The 20876-nt window shown below is 45.8% G+C and overlaps 1 pseudogene; it reads right to left on the bottom strand.

Moving 5' to 3' along the window:
* Positions 1 to 2832: 2832 nt before the first annotated feature.
* Positions 2833 to 5449, bottom strand: LOC144275314 (zinc finger protein 620-like; annotated as a pseudogene).
* Between the last annotated feature and the right edge of the window lie 15427 nt (positions 5450 to 20876).

The following is a 20876-nucleotide window of genomic DNA, read 5'->3' as shown; positions in this document are numbered from 1 at the left end:
TTTCTTCTTATTTATATGGCTATAGAACCTTTTACTATTGGTTTTAATTCCCTTTGCAAGGTCCAACTCTACTTGACTTTTAGCCTGTCTCACTTTATCCCTACATGTTCTGACCTCAATACGGTAGCTTTTGTTGCTGATCCCTCCCATCTTCCACTCCCTGTATGCTTTCTGCTTTTTCTTAATCACCTCTCTGAGATGCTTGCTCATCCAGCTTGGTCTACAACTCCTGCCTATGATTTTTTTCCCCTTTCTTGGGATACAGGCTTCCAAGAGCTTCTGCAGCTTTGACTAAAATAATCCCAGGCCTCCTCTGCCTTTAGATCCATAAGTTCTTCAGTCCAATCCACTTCCCTAACTAATTTCCTTAATTTTTGAAATTCAGCCCTTTTGAAATCAAAAACCCCTAGTCGCAGATTTATTTTTGTTTATCCTTCCATTCAGTTTGAACTGAATTAGCTCATGATCACTTGAGCCAAGACTATCCCCTACAACCATTTCTTCTATGAGGTCCTCACTGCTCACCAAAACCAAATCGAAAATGGCATCCCCTCTTGTCGGTTCAGCAACTACTTGATGAAGGAATCCATCAGCTATCGCATCTAGGCAAATCTGAACCCTATTATTATTACTAGCACTCATCCTCCAGTCTATATCTGGGAACTTAAAGTCTCCCATGATCACGCAGTTTCCATTAGTATTTACTTCTTTAAAAACATTAAAGAGGGCTCTATCCATATCCAAATTAGATCCCGGCGGTCTACAGCACACCCCAAGCATTATCACAGGGGAGGCTCACATTCTTCCCCAATGTGATTTTTGCCCAGACGGACTCTGTCTTATCCATTCCATTGCTTCTTATTTCTTTACATTCTACCTCATCCTTGATATACAATGCTACTCCACCACCTTTACCTTTATTTCTGTCTTTCCTAAACAGCACATACCCTTCAATACCTGTAGTCCAATCATAACTACTATTCCACCATGTTTCTGTTATCCCTATAATATCTGGTTTCACTTCCTGCACCAGTAGCTCTAGTTCCTCCATTTTGTTACCTAGGCTCCTCGCATTGGTGTACAAACATCTTAATTTTTGCTGTTTGGCCTCATTCACATTCTGTACCCGATTAGGCACGGTCATTCTACAGCCAGTATGACCTATTAGACTGGTATCCACACTGCCCTTCCTCCTTATGTCCATTCTCCTACCCATGGCTGTATCCCTTCTTACTTTGTTTTCTTCCCTCTCAATGCTAAAATCCGGCGTGGAGATTACCTGGACATCTCCCAACGATCTCCCGCAAATTTCTAGTTTAAGGCTCTGTTAATCAGTTGTGCCAGCCTCCCTCCTAGAAGTCTATTTCCTTCCCTACTCAGATGAAGTCCATCCCAAGAGAACTGTCCTCTGTCCATGAATGCCTCCCAGTGGCCATACATGCCAAAGCCCCCCTTATAGCACCACTGCCTAAGACATCTGTTGATAGTCATAATCTTGTCACACCTTTGTTGCCCTTCTCTAGGAACAGGCAGAATCCCACTAAAGATCACCTGAGCCTCGATTTCCTTAAGCGTCTTCCCCAGCCTAGCATAGTCTCCCTTGATACGTTCCAGCGAGAATCTACTGGTATCATTTGTTCCCACATGAAGGATAATGAGGGGATTCTTTCCCGCTCCCTTTAGGATCCTTTTCAACCTTAGGTCTACATCCCGTATCTTAGCACCTGGAAGACAGCACACCCTTCTATTCTCTGGATCAGCTCTGGTTACAGGCCTGTCTATTCTTCTCAGTAAAGAGTCCCCGATCACATAGACCTGCCTTTTCCTGGTGACTATGCTATTCTCCAGTCTATCCCCTGTTCCATCTGGCTGCAAGTTCTTTCTATTCTCTGGACTTTCTCCAGTTTTTCCACATCTTTCCTGAAATGTGGTGCCCAGAACTGGACACAATACTCCAATTGAGGCCTAATCAGTGCGGAGTAGAGAGGAAGAATTATTTCTCATGTCTTGCTTACAACACTCCTGCTAATACATCCCAGAATGATGTTAGCTTTTATTTGCAACAGTGATACACTGTTAACTCATATTTAGCTTGTGATCCACTATGATCCCCAGATCTCTTTCCACAGTACTCCGTCCTAGGCAGTCATTTCCCATTTTGTATGTGTGCAACTGATTGTTCCTTCCTAAGTGGAGTACTTTTCTATTTCTCCTTATTGAATTTCATCCTATTTACTTCAGACCATTTCTCCAGTTTGTCCAGATCATTTTTAATTTTAATCCTATCCTCCAGAGCGCTTGCAGCCCCTCCCAGCTTGGTATCGTCCACAAACTTTATAAGTATACTCTCTGTGCCATTATCTAAATCATTGATCAAGATATTGAACAGAACTGGATGCAGAAACGATCCCTGCAGGACCCCATTCATTATGTCTTTCCAGCATGACTATGAAACACTGATAACTACTCTCTGGGAATGGTTTTCCAACCAGTTATGCTCCCACCTTATAGTAGCTCCATCTAGGTTGTATTTCCCTAGTTTGTTGATGAGAAGGTCATGCAAGACAATATCAAAAGCCTTACTGAAGTCAAGATATAGCAAAGAGAACTCGTAGATTATAGGGTGATCTTCAGAGCTCCTTGAGAATTAATAATTAAATACAATCCCAGCATGGGAAATTTGCTCTGCATGACTCTGTTCTGGAAAGATTATTTCATTCATCGCTTTAATAACTAGTGCAGGTCCCCAATACATGGCCCCTCCAGCCTGGCCTGACCCTCTGGGGTTAGTTGGAATCAGCAAACATATTATTCACTTTGTCCATCCCACTCCTAGGGTTTGTGTCCTCTGTGGATTCTCTGATGCCTAATAAAGGTTGAGCTGTGCCAGAAGCTTTTCCCATACTCTGGGCATTCATAAGGTTTTTCTCCTGTGTGGATTCACTGGTGTTCATTAAAGGTGGATCTATCCTGGAAGCTTTTCCCACTGGTCAGGCATTTATGGGGTCTCTCTCCTGTGTCGAGTCTCTTGTGTCTAATGAGTTGTGTGAGCTGATGGAAATTTTTCCCACACTTGGGGCATTTATGTGGTTTCTCTCCCATGTGGATTCTCTGGTATTTATTAAAGGTTGACCGATCCCTGAAACTTTCCCCACAGGTCAGGCATTTATAGGGTCTCTCTCCCATGCAGATTCTCTGGTGTGTACTGAAGGTGGATCTATCACTGAAACTTTTTCCACACTTGAGACATTTGTAAGGCTTCCCTCCTGTGTGGACTCTCTAATGTTTAGTGAGGTCTGAGCACTGGCTGAACCTTTTCTCACAGTCAGGACACTTACAAGGTTTTTCTCCTGTGTGGATTCTCTCATGCTTGATAAGGGCTGACCTCCAAAGGAATTTTTTCCCACAGTCGCTGCACATGTTGGGTCTCTCTCCAGTGGGAATTCTCTGCTGAGCATGTCTTTGATTTGCTCGACTCCTCTGATCAAATGAGTGGATTTACCTATCTCTCTTCTTGGTCGTTTCCATGATACCTCTCGGGCCTGCACTGATTCTCAGGGGCTTTTTTACACTCAGGACTCTGGAAAACATCTCCATCAGCACTTCCTGATACCATCCAATGTAGTGGCTCGGGACCTTCCTAATGAGGGTTCACCTCCTCACTCTCACTCACCATCCCATCACCTGCTGGGACAGAGAGAGAATCCACAGAGGAGTCACTCCCTGTGCCAGGGGGAAGGGAACCTCAGAGAGGGAAACAGAGAAGGGGGAAGAAACCCAAATAACTGCTGAGGAGATTGTAGAATCAGTACTGGCTCCTCGTCAAACCTTCCTGAGAGGAGAGAAAGGAGGCGATCATTTCTGTCTCCTCACCCCATTTCAGTATTGATGTGGAGAGGGGCTAACAGGTCAGACAGGACTGGTGAAAACCCTTGAGTGACGTCTGTCATGAGGATACAGAAATTGGTTTGTGAGTCAGTTTAGCTGATTCCTCACCTGTGTGAGCATCTCTCAGGATCTCCCTTTCCTCAGAGCCTTGGAGATCGGGGACCCACGGCTCCTCCCATCCTTCCAACCAGAAGATCATGTCAGGTTGGGAATTCAGGAATTCTGTTTGGGGAGACAAGGAAACAAATGTTGATCTTGTTCATTGAGGTTAGTGCTATTACTACTTCCAGAGCCAGCATCTGTGTGACAAAACCCAGAGGGGATCCTTCTCCCTTCCCCGACCCTAGTGGGCTATAAATCATACAAGATCCCATGATGCACTGGTGTGCTACTCTGCCTAGGGGTTCATCCACTCTGCCTAGGGGTTCATCCACTCCTGCTACACTAGGATACAACTCTGTCGCTGCTAATTATTCCCTCCCCTCCTATTCCTGCCCCTGCCCCCAACACCTATATCCATATCCCTCCAGAACACAAGCCAGAGATATTACAGAGGGCTTGTCTACATGGTCAGTTAATGCCTGGCAAGCCAGAGGGTGAATGCACAACACATTAGCCTTTGGGTATTGACTGGCCATGTGGACCCTGCTACTATGCATTGAAGGTGCAATGTAGAAAATCACTACACACCTGCCTACAGTGCAGAGCAAAGAGCCTCCACTCATGGGGCCACTAGAAGTAGGGCCCCGTCCCCATACTGATCAATGGTCAGTCAACCCTTCCTCATCACCCAAGAGACCTGCTCTGCTATTGCAGAGTCCTGAGTCCCAGTGCAGTGTGTGGACCAAAGACCACCCCTCCTCTCTTTTCTACTGTAGCAACCTACCCCACAGAGTTCTCCTGGACCATAAAGTACCTCATGAACCCTCTCTCAGCCCCAGCCCCTCACATTGCAAGGAACCAGCACTTCACAGAGATCAGCCACAGCCAGGAAAGGACACTGAAGAGAATCTAGAACATCTAGGGTGTCCTGCTAACAGAGCTGGCCGATGTGGAACATGGGCAAGATGGAGGGGAAGCACATTTGGCCACTAGTGATTTAGGCAGAGCCAGGCATGAGACATTTGTCCATCTCAGAGATGGCAGCAGGATCAGAAACAACATAGGACGGGACTTGCCCTGGGAAGTGCAGGGGAGAGAGAGAGTTTGTTCATCTTCCCTTGGTTATGGGAAAAGTAGCAGCATGATTATGTCCCCGTGGGACAGTCTCTCACACACAGGATCAAGGAACTAGTGGGGCTGATCGCCTTCAAATCTGGGGGACCAGTGAAGAACCCTGCACAGAATCTAACCCCAATGCTTCAGACACACACACACACACACTCACACAGCTTCCAACACCGGAGGGATAGGTATCCTTACCTAGCGAGGTCACAGTCTCATAATTCTCCTGCATCACATCCCTGTAGAGGGCTCTCTGACCCGGGTCCAGCAGAGCCCATTCCTCCTCGGAGAAATACACAGCCACCTCCTCGAAGGTCACCGGCTCCGCTGCAGCCATGGCCCTTCACTGTTCCTCAGGAGTGTGGGTTAAACTGGACTGGGACATGATTCTGCAGCCCAAGTCAGTGGGAAGAAGGAAAACCGAGGCAGTTTCATAAGTTTCACATCTTGTTTCCCCCTGGGTTCTTTCCCTACAGACAGACGCTCTAGAGTCTGCAATGCTGGGGAAATGCTTTAGCCCAAGATTTTCAGAACTGGGAACAAGTCAGGTCTCTCAATCAGTGGCCTGTGCTTCCAAAATGCTGAGCCTGCAACACTGGGGTTCAGTTCTGAGTGCCCAGCACTGCTCATCATCAGGCCATTTATTCTAGTGCTTGAATATGGATTTACAAAATTAACTTTAGGCTCCTGTATTTACAGATCTTGGCCTAATCATTTAATTCAAGTGCAGATGCCGCCTCTGAGTGTGCTAAACACCAGCTTGACCCTCTTTCCACACACACCCACACCCCGTACTATGTAATAGAGCTAATTTTTATTCCATTAGGAGTCTTGTTACATGCTGCAGAGCTGAAACCAGTGATTCCTAGGTCTAAGGGCAGCTAGTGGAGAGGTGCAGCTGGTGGTAAAGACTGCAGCAGAACCCCAGGGAGAGGTGTGGCAATTGGCTGTTGACCTGAGCAATAAAGCATATAAGATGCCCCCATACCTCCCCCTACATCCACCCAGGCTGGGAGGTAAACTCTGGGGGCTGCACTGACCCAGGACAGAAACTGTGGGTGAGGTGACTGTTGGGTTGCTGGACTTAAGACCCTGAGGGGAGAAGGACACTGCCAGACTTACTTGGGGGTGGGTCTTTTGCTCATGGTTGGTGTTATGAATCCTGTTTGTGGTGTTTCCCCAACAAAGTGCCACATTGTTTCCCTCCTTTATTAAAAGGCTTTTGCTACACTCAGATTCTGTGCTTGCGAGAAGGGAAGTATTGCCTCTTAAAGGCGCCCAGGGGGGTGGTATGTAATTGTCCCAGACCACTAGGTTGAGGCTATTGAAATGGAACTCCTAGATACTGAACCCGGCCCTTGTTGCTGCCAACTCTGACAGTCAGAAGGGTTACATTAGTTTTAGCAAACCATCTTACTTTTCTAGCCTAACACTTCCTAGGTTTTCTTATGATTTTGTAACTTGCAGTTTTTATTTCTAAATTTGCAGTATTTTTATCCTATTGCACAAATGTATTCTTTGTGATCAAATGTTATTAAGACTTATAGATTTCTCAGACTGCTCTCAAAACATCTGCAGATTAATTTGATGCACCAATGAGCACTGATTTCTGCAATTGCTGTTTTGCCCTTCTATCTAGTGCCTCTATCTTTGACACATCACCACTTGTGCATAGAAATGACTTCCCAAATTTTCATGAGGAGTACTGTACTTTCTTCTGTGAAATCCCTCTGAAAGGCCACATTCTATAGTATTTTTACTAAACTTATTTACAGTATTAGACAACCCCAAGAATTCAAAAATCATCAGTCATGCATTAAACGTATGATATTTTAAAAAAGAAATACATTTGGGTTCTATTTGTTTGCGTTTTTGTGTCTATAGGGTATATTAGCTTAATATTTTCCAGGTTTTTTCCTTAACCAGGAAGGCTAGAGTCCTTTTAATGAAAGCTGCAATTATCATAGAATCATAGAATATCAGGGTTGGAAGGGACCTCAGGAGGTCATCTAGGCCAACCCCCTGCTCAAAGCAGGACCAATCCCCAACTAAATCATCCCAGCCAGGGCTTTGTCATGCCTGACCTTAAAAACTTCTAAGGAAGGAGATTCTACCACCTCCCTAGGTAACGCATTCCAATGTTTCACCACCCTCCTAGTGAAAAAGTTTTTCCTAATATCCAACCTAAACCTCCCCCACTGCAACTTGAGACCATTACTTCTTGTCCTGCCATCTTCTACCACTGAGAATAGTCTAGAACCATCCTCTTTGGAACCACCTCTCAGGTAGTTGAAAGCAGCTATCAAATCCCTCCTCATTCTTCTCTTCTGCAGACTAAACAATCCCAGTTCCCTCAGCCTCTCCTCATAAGTCATGTGTTCCAGACCCCTAATCATTTTTGTTGCCCTTCGCTGGACTCTCTCCAGTTTATCCACATCCTTCTTGTAGTGTGGGGCCCAAAACTGGACACAGTACTCCAGATGAGGCCTCACCAATGTCGAATAGAGGGGAACGATCACCTCCCTCGATCTGCTGGCTATGCCCCTACTTATACATCCCAAAATACCATTGGCCTTCTTGGCAACAAGGGCACACTGTTGACTCATATCCAGCTTCTCGTCCACTGTCACCCCAGGTCCTTTTCCGCAGAACTGCTGCCTAGCCATTCGGTCCCTAGTCTGTAGTGGTGCATTGTATTCTTCCGTCCTAAGTGCAGGACCCTGCACTTATCCTTGTTGAACCTCATCAGATTTCTTTTGTCCCAGTCCTCCAATTTGTCTAGGTCCCTCTGTATCCTATCCCTACCTGCCACCGTATCTACCACTCCTCCTAATTTAGTATCATCCGCAAATTTGCTGAGAGTGCAATCCACACCATCCTCCAGTTCATTTATGAAGATTTATGAAGATATTGAACAAAACCGGCCCCAGGACTGACCCTTGGGGCACTCCACTTGATACCGGCTGCCATCTAGACAATTATCAATCAATCCCTTGATTCCAGAAGCTTGTGCCTTCAGATAAATACCAAATATTGCCATTGCCATGATAAAATAATGAGAGTTGGCGACACAGGACATATGTATTTGACTACCTAGAAACACACAGCATTGGTATGAATAGGAATACTTGTATTACATCAAATTAAATGTTTGTTTAAATTATTTCTAGATAGAGGCCTTCATTTGCAAACATTGATTGGGTGCTACTTCTCCCAAAGAATGATTTAATACCATTTTGGATTTCTAAGTATATTGTGTCAATACTATTACCTATTACTGTTTGCCAGAAGCTGGGAATGGGTGACGGGATGGATCACTTGATGATTACCTGTTCTGTTCATTCCCTCTGGGGCACCTGGCATTGGCCACTGTCAGAAGACAGGACACTGGGCTAGATGGACCTTTGGTCTGACCCAGTATGGCTGCTCTTATGTTGACCAGCCAAACTTGTAATCTCATCACAAAAAGATATCACATTAGTCTGACAGGATTTATTTACCATAAACTCATGTTGATTTGCATTAATTACATTACCCTCCTTTAGATCTTTATTAATTGAGTCTCTTATCAGCTGCTCCATTATCTTGCCCAGGATCATAGTTAGAATGACAGATCTATAATTACCCAGGTCATCCTGTTTATCCTGTTTAAAAATTGTTGCAATCTTGGCTGTCTGCCAGGCTTCTGGAACTTTCCCAGTGCTCCAAGGCTTATTGAAAAATCAACATTAAAAGTCCAGCAAGCTTCTCAGCCATCTCTTCTAAAACTCTTGGGTACAAGTTACCTGGACCTGCTGATTTAAAAATGTATCACTTTAGTAGCTTCTGTTTAACGTCCTCCAGAAATACTAGTGGAATGAAAAATATGTTGTCACCACCATATGATGACGTTTTTTTCCTCAAATACAGAACAGAAATATTTATTGAACATATCTGCTTTTTCTGCATTATTATTGATAATTCTGCCATTTCCATCTACTAATGCACCAATACCTTTCTCATGATTCTTTTTGTTTCTAATATTTTTTTTTAAAAGCTCCTTCTTGACTCTAATGACTCTATATTTCTCCTTATGTCCCTTGGCTTCCTTTTTTAATTTTTTTAGAATTCCTAACTTCTGCTTTATATGTATGACTATCAACTTCCCCTTTTCTCCATTTGTTTTATTTATATATATATAATTTTTTGCAGCGGCCTTCACTTCCGCATTAAACCAAGTTGTTTTTTTAACCAGTGTGGCCTTCTGCCTTGATTGTAGGATTGTGGCTTTTTGGACACCTAGTAAGATGTTTTTAAATGATCTGCAAATATCATTCACATTTTTCTGATTACATTCTTCCTCCCAGCTGATCTGGATCATAATTGTTTTCAGCTTTGCAAAATTGGCCCTATTAAACTATCAAGTATAGATCTCACTTGTCTGGACTTTATTCTACTTCCTTGTTATAAATGTGATCAAGCCATGATCACTGGTGCCTAAGTTTCCATTAACTTTTAGTTCTGTGATCAGTTTCTCTTTATCAGTTAAGACAAGGTCTGATAAAAAAAATCCCCTATGTTGATTACAACACTATTTTGCTTAGGAAATTGCCATCTATTACATTTAGAAATTCCCAGGGATTTAGCAGTGCTTAATTTTTGCCAGGGCTGAGCCTTGGCACCTCTGGTGGCAGTTCATAGCTCCAGCACCTCTGGGTTTGCTGCATCACTTATTAATGTAAAAATATTGCCTGAGCCCTGGCACCTCTTTCATTACGAATTAAACACTGTGTTTTAGTACTGAAAGCATGGGACCTACAGAATATGTCACTCAAACTGAAATCCCTCATGATCACACAAGTTTTTTTCCCTACACATTGTAGATAGGTGTGTAACCCTTCTGCCAAGGCACCAGCAGGGGACAGGTCCTTATTTCAGGGGATTCTCTTCAATTTTGTCTCAAGCTCCCACCCAGTAATCTAGAAACCTCTAATCACTCGGGTGCCTCTGCCAGGCAAATCTGTTCCTATTTGCAAGCACAGAGATTTAAACAAATAAAATTCAAAAAAGAACTAGATAAATTCATGGAGGATAGTGTGACATTGCACTTCATATGATTTTATGAAAATATGCTAATAAGTGTGAATATAATGTAACTGGAATATGCTTCATGCAAAAGGTCTCTTATAAGGTATCATTATAAAGCTTATAATATACTGAGTGTGGTCTTCCTATTTGTATGAATGTATCATTCTTGTATCTAAAACTAGAAATATGAAATATAACTCTGAGGTCCTATTGTACTTATGCAAAGTGTGGGCCATTAATGGTGGTTTAGAATCTTGATGGCTTCCATCAACTAGGACAATTGACTGTAGATGACTCTGTTTACTTGCAAGCCTTCCTGTGAGTCAAGCTGGGAAGAATGAAGGCTTGGGGTCTCACAGGACATGCAACCATGTCACCTGGTACTGAAGTCCATCTTAAATCTGGTGCTTTTCCATTTAGAAAGAGGTGTGGGGACCCAGAAAGACAAAAGATTCCAACCTTGTGCCAAAGCTATAAAAGGGGGTGGAACAGAACAAAGTGGGCCGCAATCATGAGAAATCCCCTAGCTACTACCTGAGCTGGAACAAGGACTGTACTAGGGGAAAGGATTGGGCCCAGACTAGAAAGGAGTCTAGTCTGTGAAAGAAGCTTACTGGAACATCTCTGAGGGTGAGATTTATCTGTAATCAGTTTCTTACTGTATTAGGCTTAGATTTGCGTGTTTTTCTTTTATTTTTCTTGGTAATTTACTTTGTTCTGTCTGTTATTACTTGGGACCACTTAAATCTGACTTTTTATACTTAATAAAATCGCTTTTTGCTTATTAATTGACTCAGAGTAAGTAATTAATTCCTGGGGGAGCAAACAGCTGTGCATATCTCTCTGTCAGTGTTATAGAGGGCGGACAATCTATGAGTTTACCCTGTATACGCTTTCTACAGAGTAAAATGGATTTATTTAGGGTTTGGATCCCATTGGGAACTGGGTATCTGGGTGCTAGTGACAGGAGCACTTCTTAAGCTGTTTTCAGTTAAGTCTGCAGCTTGTGGGGGACATGGTTCAGACCTGGATCTGTGTTTGTAGCAGGCTAGCATGTCTGCCTCAACAAGACAGGGTACTGAAGTCCCAAGCTGTCAGGGAAAACTGGTTCAGAGGTAGTCTCAGCACATCAGGTGGCAGTCCCAGGGCGTCTTCTGTGACCCAACCCATCACAGATAGGTCCATCAATGGCTATTAGCCAGGATGGGCAGGGATGGTGTTTCTAACCTCTGTTTGCCAGAAGCTGGGAATGGGAGATAGGGAGTGGATCACTTGATGATTACCTGTTCTGTTCATTCCCACACCTGGCATTGGCCACTGTCGAAAGAGAGGATACTGGGCTACAAGGACCTTTGGTCTGACCCAGTATGGCCGTTCTTATGGTCTTAACTTTATTGCGGGGGCCAGGGAAGGGCCAGGTTAAACTAGGACAAATATTTACAGTTTAACACCTTTCACCACCATTTACCTCATGGTGCATAAGTCTTAGTCCCAAACAATTGGACCCTGAATGGCTGATGCAGTTTGTTCTGCCTTCCCAGCCTTCAACTCTCAGTTCATGGGTCCCCAACTTCCTCCCTCATTGTTGGTGGTTCCCAGAGTCCAGGTAAACCTGTCCTGCTATAGCAGCAGTTCTCAATCAGCAGCCCAATTAGCACAGAGCTGTGGCCCAGCTGTGTGCTAAAAAAAATGTCAAAATTTCCCATGCTGGTCTGATAAGGGGTGGAGCTGGCTGAGCAGGAGAGAGAATAAGGCAGCCTGCTGGAGTGATGCTGCCAGCAGGGGGCTGGTGAGTTCTGCAGGGAGTGGGTCTGTGGGTAGGTTGGGGAGGGCACTGGGATCTAGAGTTTTGCTGGGGTGCTGCAGCACCCCCAGGTTTTAGGTGGGGCTCTGCTCCAGGGGTTGGGTCCAGCTGCCCAGCCCCATGTGGGGGGGTCAGGTCTGGCTGCGGGCTGCCTGGCCCCTCACAGTGGTGTCCCGGGGTCTTGCTCCCTGGCCCTGCACTGAGATTTCCAGGACCAGCTGCCGGCTGCACAGCCCTGCACTTCAGGGTCTCGGGTCCTGCTGCCCGGCCTCACATCTTGGGATCCTGGGCTCCTGCTGCCTGGCCTCGCACAGCAAGGTCCTGGGCTCTGGCTGCCTGGCCACACTGTGGTTCTCAGCCTGCAGCCCATGTAACACATTGTGGGCCGCATATGCAGCCCCCAGTGATAAACAGGTTGAGAACCACTGTGCTATAGTGAGTTCAGCAGCTGGGACAAAGTCACTAGGCTGACACAGATGGTTGCTGTGAATTCCTGCTCCCTGTGTCATTCACACAACTGCTCTCTGCCACAAGCTAAGGCCTGTGGGTGAATCCAATGACTGCCTTGCTTTGGCAGCTGCTCAGACATCCAGAACTGCGGCTAGGCTCCCACCTCTGCTTGCCAGTGTCGAGGCAACTGGAATCTCTGGTGACTTCTACCCATGTGAAGCAATTACACCTCTTAGCTCAGCTTTCCAGATGCAAGGAGACCAGTAGCCTTAGGACCACAGTAGAGACTTTACCACCCAAAGAGCTATTCCCAGTGACAAACATCAGTATCCATCAGGGTGACCATACTCAGTCATTGTCCAGGCCTTGCCCAGGTGGGTTCTCAACAGCATATTCTCAACTATATGGACCCCAAGTACAAAACTTAGTCAAATTATACCCCAATGTCCCCAAACTATCTGCAGTTAATATGCAAATGAGGTACTGCCTCACTCAGTCCACTGCACTTGCTCCCTGGCAGATGCCAGCAGAGAGCTCACTCAGTTACCTCCCTTCTCTTATAGGCTTGAGGCCACAGGACTTAGAAATGTGTGAGAAGCCAGTCATCCTGTTCTCTATTGTGATGTGGTGGTCTGTAGCAGACACCAACTAGTATCCCATCTTGTGCTTGATCTGCTCGGACACCGATCCATAAACAGCTCAACATCATTTTCTTCCAAGTTATCAGTAACTTGGAAACAAGTAATGTTATTTTTGACATAGGATGCCAAGTTCCCCCCTACACACACACTTTTTGCCCACTTGCTCCTTCCCAGAGAGGTTATAATAATTGACTGTAACATTCCAATAGTGCAAATTATCTCACCAAGTTTCCATAATACCAACTAGATCAAAGTTATACTCATAAATGAGCAATTCTAATTACTCTTGGTTTGTTACCCAGGCTCCTAGCATTGGTTTATAGGCAATATGAGTCAGTGTGTCCCCTTCCTCCCACCCTTGTAAGTCTTTTATATGGGGTCATGGAAAACCTATTAAAGCATTTTAAATTTAAAGGAATTAACAGATGTTCCCCACCCCGCACTCACACTTTCTTTTATTCCCTTTCCTTTACTTACTTAGGCCTGGTCTACACTACGAGTTTATGTTGTATTTAGAAGCATTACATTGAATTAATCCTGCACCCGTCCATACAACAAAGCCATTTTTTTCGACATAAAGGGCTCTTAAAACCGATTTCTGTACTCCTCCCCAATGAGGGGATTAGCACTGAAATCAACATTGCCATTTCAAGTTAGGATTAGTGTGGACGCAATTCGAAGATATTAGCCTCTGGGAGCTATCCCACAGTGCACCATTGTGACCGCTCTGGACAGCACTCTGAACTCGGATGCACTGGCCAGGTGTACAGGAAAAGCCCCGGGAACTTTGGAATCTCATTTCCTGTTTGGCCAGGCAAGCTCATCAGCACAGGTGACCATGCAGTCCCAGAATCGAAAAAGAGCTCCAGCGTGGACCGAACGGGAGGTACTGGATCTGATCGCTGTATGGGGAGATGAATCCATGCTATCAGAACTACGTTCTAAAAGACAAAATGCCAAAACATTTCAAAAAATCTCCGAGGCCATGAGGGACAGAGGCTACAGCAGGGACGCAACACAGTGCCGCGTGAAACTTAAGGAGCTCAGACAAGCATAACAGAAAACCAAAGAATCAAATGGATGCTCCAGGACAGAGCCCCAGACATGCCACTTCTACGCTGAGCTGCATGCAATTCTAGGGGGGGCCGCCACCACTACCCCACCCCTGTCCGTGGACTCCGATGATGGGGTACTCTCCGCCATGCCTGAGGATTTTGTGGACGGGGAAGATGAGGAGGAGGAGGACGAGCTTGGGGAGAGCACACAGCACACCGTTCTCCCCGACAGCCAGGATCTTTTTCTCACCCTGATTGAAATACCCTCCCAATCCAAAAAAGCCGGAGAAGGGACCTCTGGTAAGTGTACCTTTTTAAATATAATACACATTATAAAAGCAAGTGTTTTTTAATGATTAAGTAGCCCAGAGAATTGGAGGGGGGTTGGGGTTAGTTTGGTTTCTGCTGCTGCACGTTAACAGGAAAACCGCAGCACTAAATGGCCAACTCAACGTGCTTTGCTTGGTATGGAAGAGGAGGGCACTGCTGTTATGAAGATTGCAGAAGCCGAAAGACTATGGCTTACCATGGCCGCCTGCAAGCTGAATTCTGTTGCCTGGCCCTGCGTGTGTGATCTCTAACACCAAAGCCACAGGCACTCAATATAAGATGCAAAATGCGACCTTGTACCAAAATCACATGTGCTATGTAATGTGAATAGTGTTGTTCACCGTGAAAGAGTATAGCCATTGTTCTGTAAAATGCTCTTTTTAAATACTTCACTCCCATTTTTTCCTCCAGCAGCTGCAAATGTTTCAAGCCTCCCTCCTCCGACCCAAAGGCTATCTCAGATAAGGCGGAGAAAAAAACGCATGCGAGATGAAATGTTCTCTGAGATCATGCAGTTGTCCGGCACTGACAGAGCTCAGCAGAATGTGTGGAGGGACACAATAGCAGACTACAGGAAAGTGGCCGATGAATGTGAGGAGAGGTGGCGGCAGGAAGATCAGAGGAGGCATGAGGCAACCCTGGGGTACTGTGAGATCAAACGGACATGCTGTCCAGTTCATGAACGCAGCAGGATCACAGACTGCTGCTGCAGCCCCTGCTTAACCGCCCTCCCTCCTCCCCAAGTTCCATCGTCCTCACCCAGACGCCCAAGAACGTGGTGGGGGGGGGAAGGCTCCGGGCACCCAACCACTCCACCCCAGTGGACAGCCCAAGCAACAGAAGGCTGTCATTCAAGAAGTTTTAAAGTGGCCTTTTCCTTCCGTCCTCCCACACCCCACCCAGGCTACCTTGTGAGTTATCCCCCTATTTTTATAATCAATTAATAAAGAATACATGGTTTTTAAATTATAGTGACTTTATTTCCTTTGCAAATGTAAGCAGAGTCAGGATGAGCTCCACCCTGACATCTGGTGGTGAGGTGTGGCAAGTTGTGGAAAAGAACTTCAGGGGCCGATCTCATTTGTATAGGCACACCCACCCCCGCTAGAATGAGACCATAGCTGCCCAAATGATCACTTTGGCTGCTGTGGGATCCCCAGTGTCTCTGTTATTGGGACAGGAAGAATAAATTGTTATTACCCTGATTATGGGAATCAAGGACAGTGGAACTGTACTTGGCCTTTTGTTATGATGGAGGGATGAGCTGTAGCTCACGAAAGCTCATGCTCAAATAAATTGGTTAGTCTCTAAGGTGCCACAAGTACTCCTTTTCTTTCTGCGAATACAGACTAACACGGCTGTTACTCTGAAACCATCAACTAAGTAGCACTCGCTAGGCAAGGGACATGGGTTCCAAAACTCTGTGAATGGAGAGAGGCTGGGGACAGGTATTAGTACTTGGTGGTATACATCCACCCACCCCCCCCCCTGCCTCTGGTGTGGGCCTTACATGCTAATTGCACTTCCTCCTCTCTCCACTGTGGAATATCAGAGCTAATTTTGATTCCATTAGGAGTCGAGTTACAGGCTGCTGAGCTGAATTCACTTGGGGCTAATGGTGCACCAGGACGGAGGCTCCTCTACTACAAGCTGAAATCACAAAAGAGCTGAAATCACTGAGTGTTGTGTTAAGTAGTGGGGGAGCCTGAAGCTATATGGTGGAGCAGTTTGTGGGACGGTGAGCAGAGCGGCTGGTGGAGCAGAGTGGTTTGCGGGACAGCTGGCAGAGCATTGCAGTTTTTGGGACGGCGAGCGGAGCGACTGCAGAGCATTGCAGTTTGCAGGACGGCGAGCAGAGCGGAGCGGCTGGTGGAGCAGAGCAGTTTGCGGGACAGCGAGCAGAGCGGAGCGGCTGGTGGAGCAGAGCAGTTTGTCGGATGCCTAGAGCAGCTCATGGGGCGGCTGGCAGAGCGGAGCCCCATGGAGAGGTGGGGCCATCAGATTTGGACCACGTAAGGTGCCCCTTAACCCCCCTCCCCCCCCATCTCCACCCAGGTTGGGAGGTAAAACTCTGCAGATAAACTTTTGAACTCTGGGGCTGCCCTGACCAAGGACAGAGACTTTTGGGTCGTGGAACTTTGGGTGATTTTGGGTTGCTGGACTCAAGAACCAAAGGGAAAGGACATGCCCCTTTTTTTGCTTGGGGTGGGTTTTGCTCATGGGTTGTGTTATGAATCCTGTTGGTGGTGTTTCCCCCAACGTAATGCCACATTGTTTCTCTCTGTTATTAAAAGGCTTTTGCTACACTCAGACTATGTGCTTGCGAGAGGGGAGGCACCCAGCGCGGGTGGTATATATTTGTCCCAGGTCACTGGGTGGGGGCTCAAGCCGATTTTGCATTGTGTTATTGGAACGGAACCCCTAGATACTGAACCCGGCCCTTATTGCTGCCAACTCTGACGGGCAGAAGGGTTACACAAGCAAGCTGTGATCAAAGCGGGGAGGGCAGGTGGCTGACAGAGAATTTAGAGGCAACCAAGGGGGCAGGTTTCATCAAGGAGAAACAAATAGAAGTGTCACACAGTACCCTGGCCAGTCATGAAACTGGTTTTCAAAGCTTCTCTGATGCGCAGCACTTCCTGCTGTGCTCTTCTAACCGCCCTGGTGTCTAACTGCGCGTATTCAGCGGCCAGGCAATTTGCCTCAACCTCCCACCCCGCCATAAACATCTCCCCCTTACTCTCACAGAGATTGTGGAGCACACAGCAAGCAGCAATAACAATGGGAATATTGTTTCGCTGAGTTCTGACCGAGTCAGTAAACTGCGCCAGAGACCCTTTAAACGTCCAAATGCACATTCTACCACCATTCTCCACTTGATCAGCCTATAGTTGAACAGCTCCTTACTACTGTCCAGGGTGCCTGTGTACAGCTTCATAAGCCAGGGCATTAAGGGGTAGGCTGGGTCCCCAACGATAACTTGGGGCATTTCAACATCCCCAACTCTTATTTTCTGGTCTGGAAAGTAAGTCCCTTGCTGCAGCTGTTCATACAGACCAGAGTTCCTGAAGATGTGAGCGTCACGTACCTTTCCCGGCCATCCCACGTTGATGTTGGTGAAACGTCTCTTGTAATCCACCAATGCTTGCAGCACCATTGAAAAGTACCCCTTTTGGTTTATGTACTGGCTGCCTTGGTGGTCCGCTCCCAAGACAGGGATATTTGTTCTGTCTGTCGCCCCATCACAGTTAGGGAATCCCATTGCAGCAAAGCCATCCACTATGACCTGCATATTTCCCAGAGTCGCTACCCTTGATAGCAGCAGCTCAGTGACTGCGTTGACTACTTGGATCACAGCAGCCCCCACAGTAGATTTGCCCACTCCAAATTGATTTCCGACTGACTGGTAGCTGTCTGGCATTTCAAACTTCCAGATGGCTATCACCACTCGCTTGTGAACTGTGAGGGCTGCTCTCATCTTGGTATTCTTGCGCTTCACGGCAGGGGAAAGCAAGTCACAAAATTCCATGAAAGTGCCCTTACGCATGCAAAAGTTTCGCAGCCACTGAGAATCATCCCAGATCCGCAATACTATGCGGTCCCACCACTCTGTGTCTGTTTCCCAGACCCAGAATCGGTGTTCCACGGCATGAGCCTGCCCCAGTAACACCATGATCTCCAAATTGCTGGGGACAGCAGCAGTTTGAGAGAAATCAGTGTTCATGTCCTCATCACTGTGCTGCCATCACCTCCTCACATGGTTTCTCAGGTGCTGGTTCTGCATAAACTGCACGATAATGCGCGAGGTGTTTACAATGGTCATAACTGCTGCAGTGAGCTGAACGGGCTCCATGCTTGCTGTGCTATGGCGTCTGCTCGGGCAATCCAGGGAAAAGGGCGCGAAATGATTGTCTGCTGTTGCTCTGACGGAGGGAGGGGCAACTGACAACATGGCTTACAGGGAATTAAAATCAACAAAGGGGGTGGCTTTGCATCAAGGAGAAACAGAATGGCCCCCTCAAGGATAGAACTCAAAACCCTGGGTTTAGCAGGCCGTTGATTTCACGGAGGGAGGGAGGAAGGGAGGAGAAAATGAATACAAAACAAATCTGGTCTATTTCTTGTTTTGATCCACTTCATCTATCTTTATACATCTTGCTGGCAGCAGATGGTACAGTACAACTGCTGGCCATCATCATCTCCTGGGTGCTCAGCAGAAGACGGTGCAGTAGGACTGCCGGCAGGACTGAATCGCCATGAGACAAAAACTTAAAAGGGAAATGACCTGGCTGAGTCACTCCCATGTTTGCCCAGGCACCCCTGACGTCGGCTAAAAGAGCACCCTGGAGTATGGCAACGATAGCTACCAGTCATACTGCACTGTCTGCTGCCAAAAGGCAATGAGCTGCTGCTGTGTAGCAATGCAGTACCACGTCTGCCAGCACCCAGGAGACATACGGTGACAGTGAGCTGAGCGGGCTCTATGCTTGCTGTGGTATGGCATCTGCATGGGTAACCCAGGAAAAAAGGCACAAAACGATTGTCTGCCATTGCTTTCACAGAGGGAGAGAGGGGGCCTGACGATATGTACCCAGAACCACCTGCGACAACATTTTTGCCCCATCAGACACTGGGATTTCTACCTAGAAATCAAATGGGTGGCAGAAACTGTGGGAACTGTGAGATAGTTACCCACAGTGCAATGCTCCGGAAGTTGACGGTTGCCTCGGTACTGTGGACGCACTCCGCAGACTAAATGCACTTAGAGCATTTGTGTGGGGACACACACAATCGACTGTATAAAAATGCTTTCTACAAAACCAAATTCTATAAATTCGACCTAATTTTGTAGCATAGACATGGCCTTAGACCTGCTCTATTTGGGGAATTTTTTTCAGATTAACTTTGGGGGTGGCATAAACTGCCTTGTGTCCACACACAAAATTCTCCCCTCCTCAATTTCTCTAACATTTTACTCCACGTTAATTAATCCATTTTGGAAGATCTAGTTAATTCAGTCTGAGATTCATGTGGATGTATCCTTAATTCAGAATAACTACTCTTCTTCTAGCCGTCCTCCCCCTGCTATCCCACATTGCACTGCTTCACACTTGGATCAGACTGTCTGTTTACCTGTGTGCTCTCTATTGTGCTGGGTTCATCATAACCCAACATCACCTTCCCATTTAAATGCTGGCAAGCAGGCAGGTCCCGTCATCCCACCCACCCACCCATGAGATTCAAGCTTGTGAGTTCACACACCTAGTGTCACATGCCCATTACAGGCAATCATCAAGTGATCCATCCCCTGTCATCCAGTCCCAACTTCTTGTGAACAGAGGCTAAGGACACCCAGAGCATGGGGTTTCATCCCTGACCATCTTGGCTAATAGCCATTGATAGACCTAATCTCCATCAATTTATTTAGTTCTTTTTTGAACCCTGTTTACTTCTGGCCTTTATAACAAGTTCCACAGGTTGATTGTGCGTTGTGTGAGGTACTTCCTTTTGCTTGTTTTATACCTGCTGCCTATTAATGTCTTTGGGTGATCCCTAGTTCTTGTGTTATGAGAAGGAGTAAATAATACTTCCTTATTCACTTTCTTCACACCAGTCACAATTTTGTAGACCTCTATAATATTCCCTATTAGTCATCTCTTTTCCAAGATGAACAGGCCCAGTCTTTTTAATCTCTCCTCATATGGAAGCTGTTCCATACTCAAGCATTTTTGTTGCCCTTCTTTGTACCTCTTCCAATTCTAATATCTTTTTGGAGATGGGGTGACTAGACCTGCACATAGTATTCACGGTGTGGGCATACCATACACTGTGGGATGTCAGGGAGCTAGTACGCAGCCAACCATCAGCAAGTCTCTCTCTCTCACTGATGCAGAAGGTTAACAAAATGACTCTCAGTACTGGGCCCTCTGAGAGACCATCACACCCACAGAATGTCTCCAGCTAAATGACAAAAAAGCCTGCTCTGGGAGCTTGCCACTGGGCCAATCAGAAGGTGCTTCTCTACCCACAGGATTTTTGCAGACTTCTACATCATAGAATACTAAACTGCATCACATTTCACATTATTCAGCATCACATATTAAAATATAAATTAAAGCTAAAATATCTATCAAATGGGATATGTATGCAGATTTCTTTATTAAACTTTTTACCATATCTATGTACATTTAATCATTTTTGTTTTTAAATTCTGGACCAGGATTAAAATTTCCTCTTTCTACACCAGTCTTTAAAAACTGGCAAGACACCCCAATGGACTTACATGCCCAAACTGTATTCCAGTTTCCCTTTATTTTACTTACTCAAAGTAACATATTTCTTGGCAACTTTTTATATTTATTAGAAATTAGCACCTTTTAGCTTAAGCTGTACTAGAAACTCTTAATTTTAATGAAG

Source organism: Eretmochelys imbricata, chromosome 14, assembly GCF_965152235.1.
Source record: "Eretmochelys imbricata isolate rEreImb1 chromosome 14, rEreImb1.hap1, whole genome shotgun sequence".
In the NCBI taxonomy this organism is placed as follows: Eukaryota; Metazoa; Chordata; order Testudines; family Cheloniidae; genus Eretmochelys; species Eretmochelys imbricata.
Note: the sequence above shows the minus strand (reverse complement) of the source record. Positions and strands in the feature narration are given on the sequence as shown.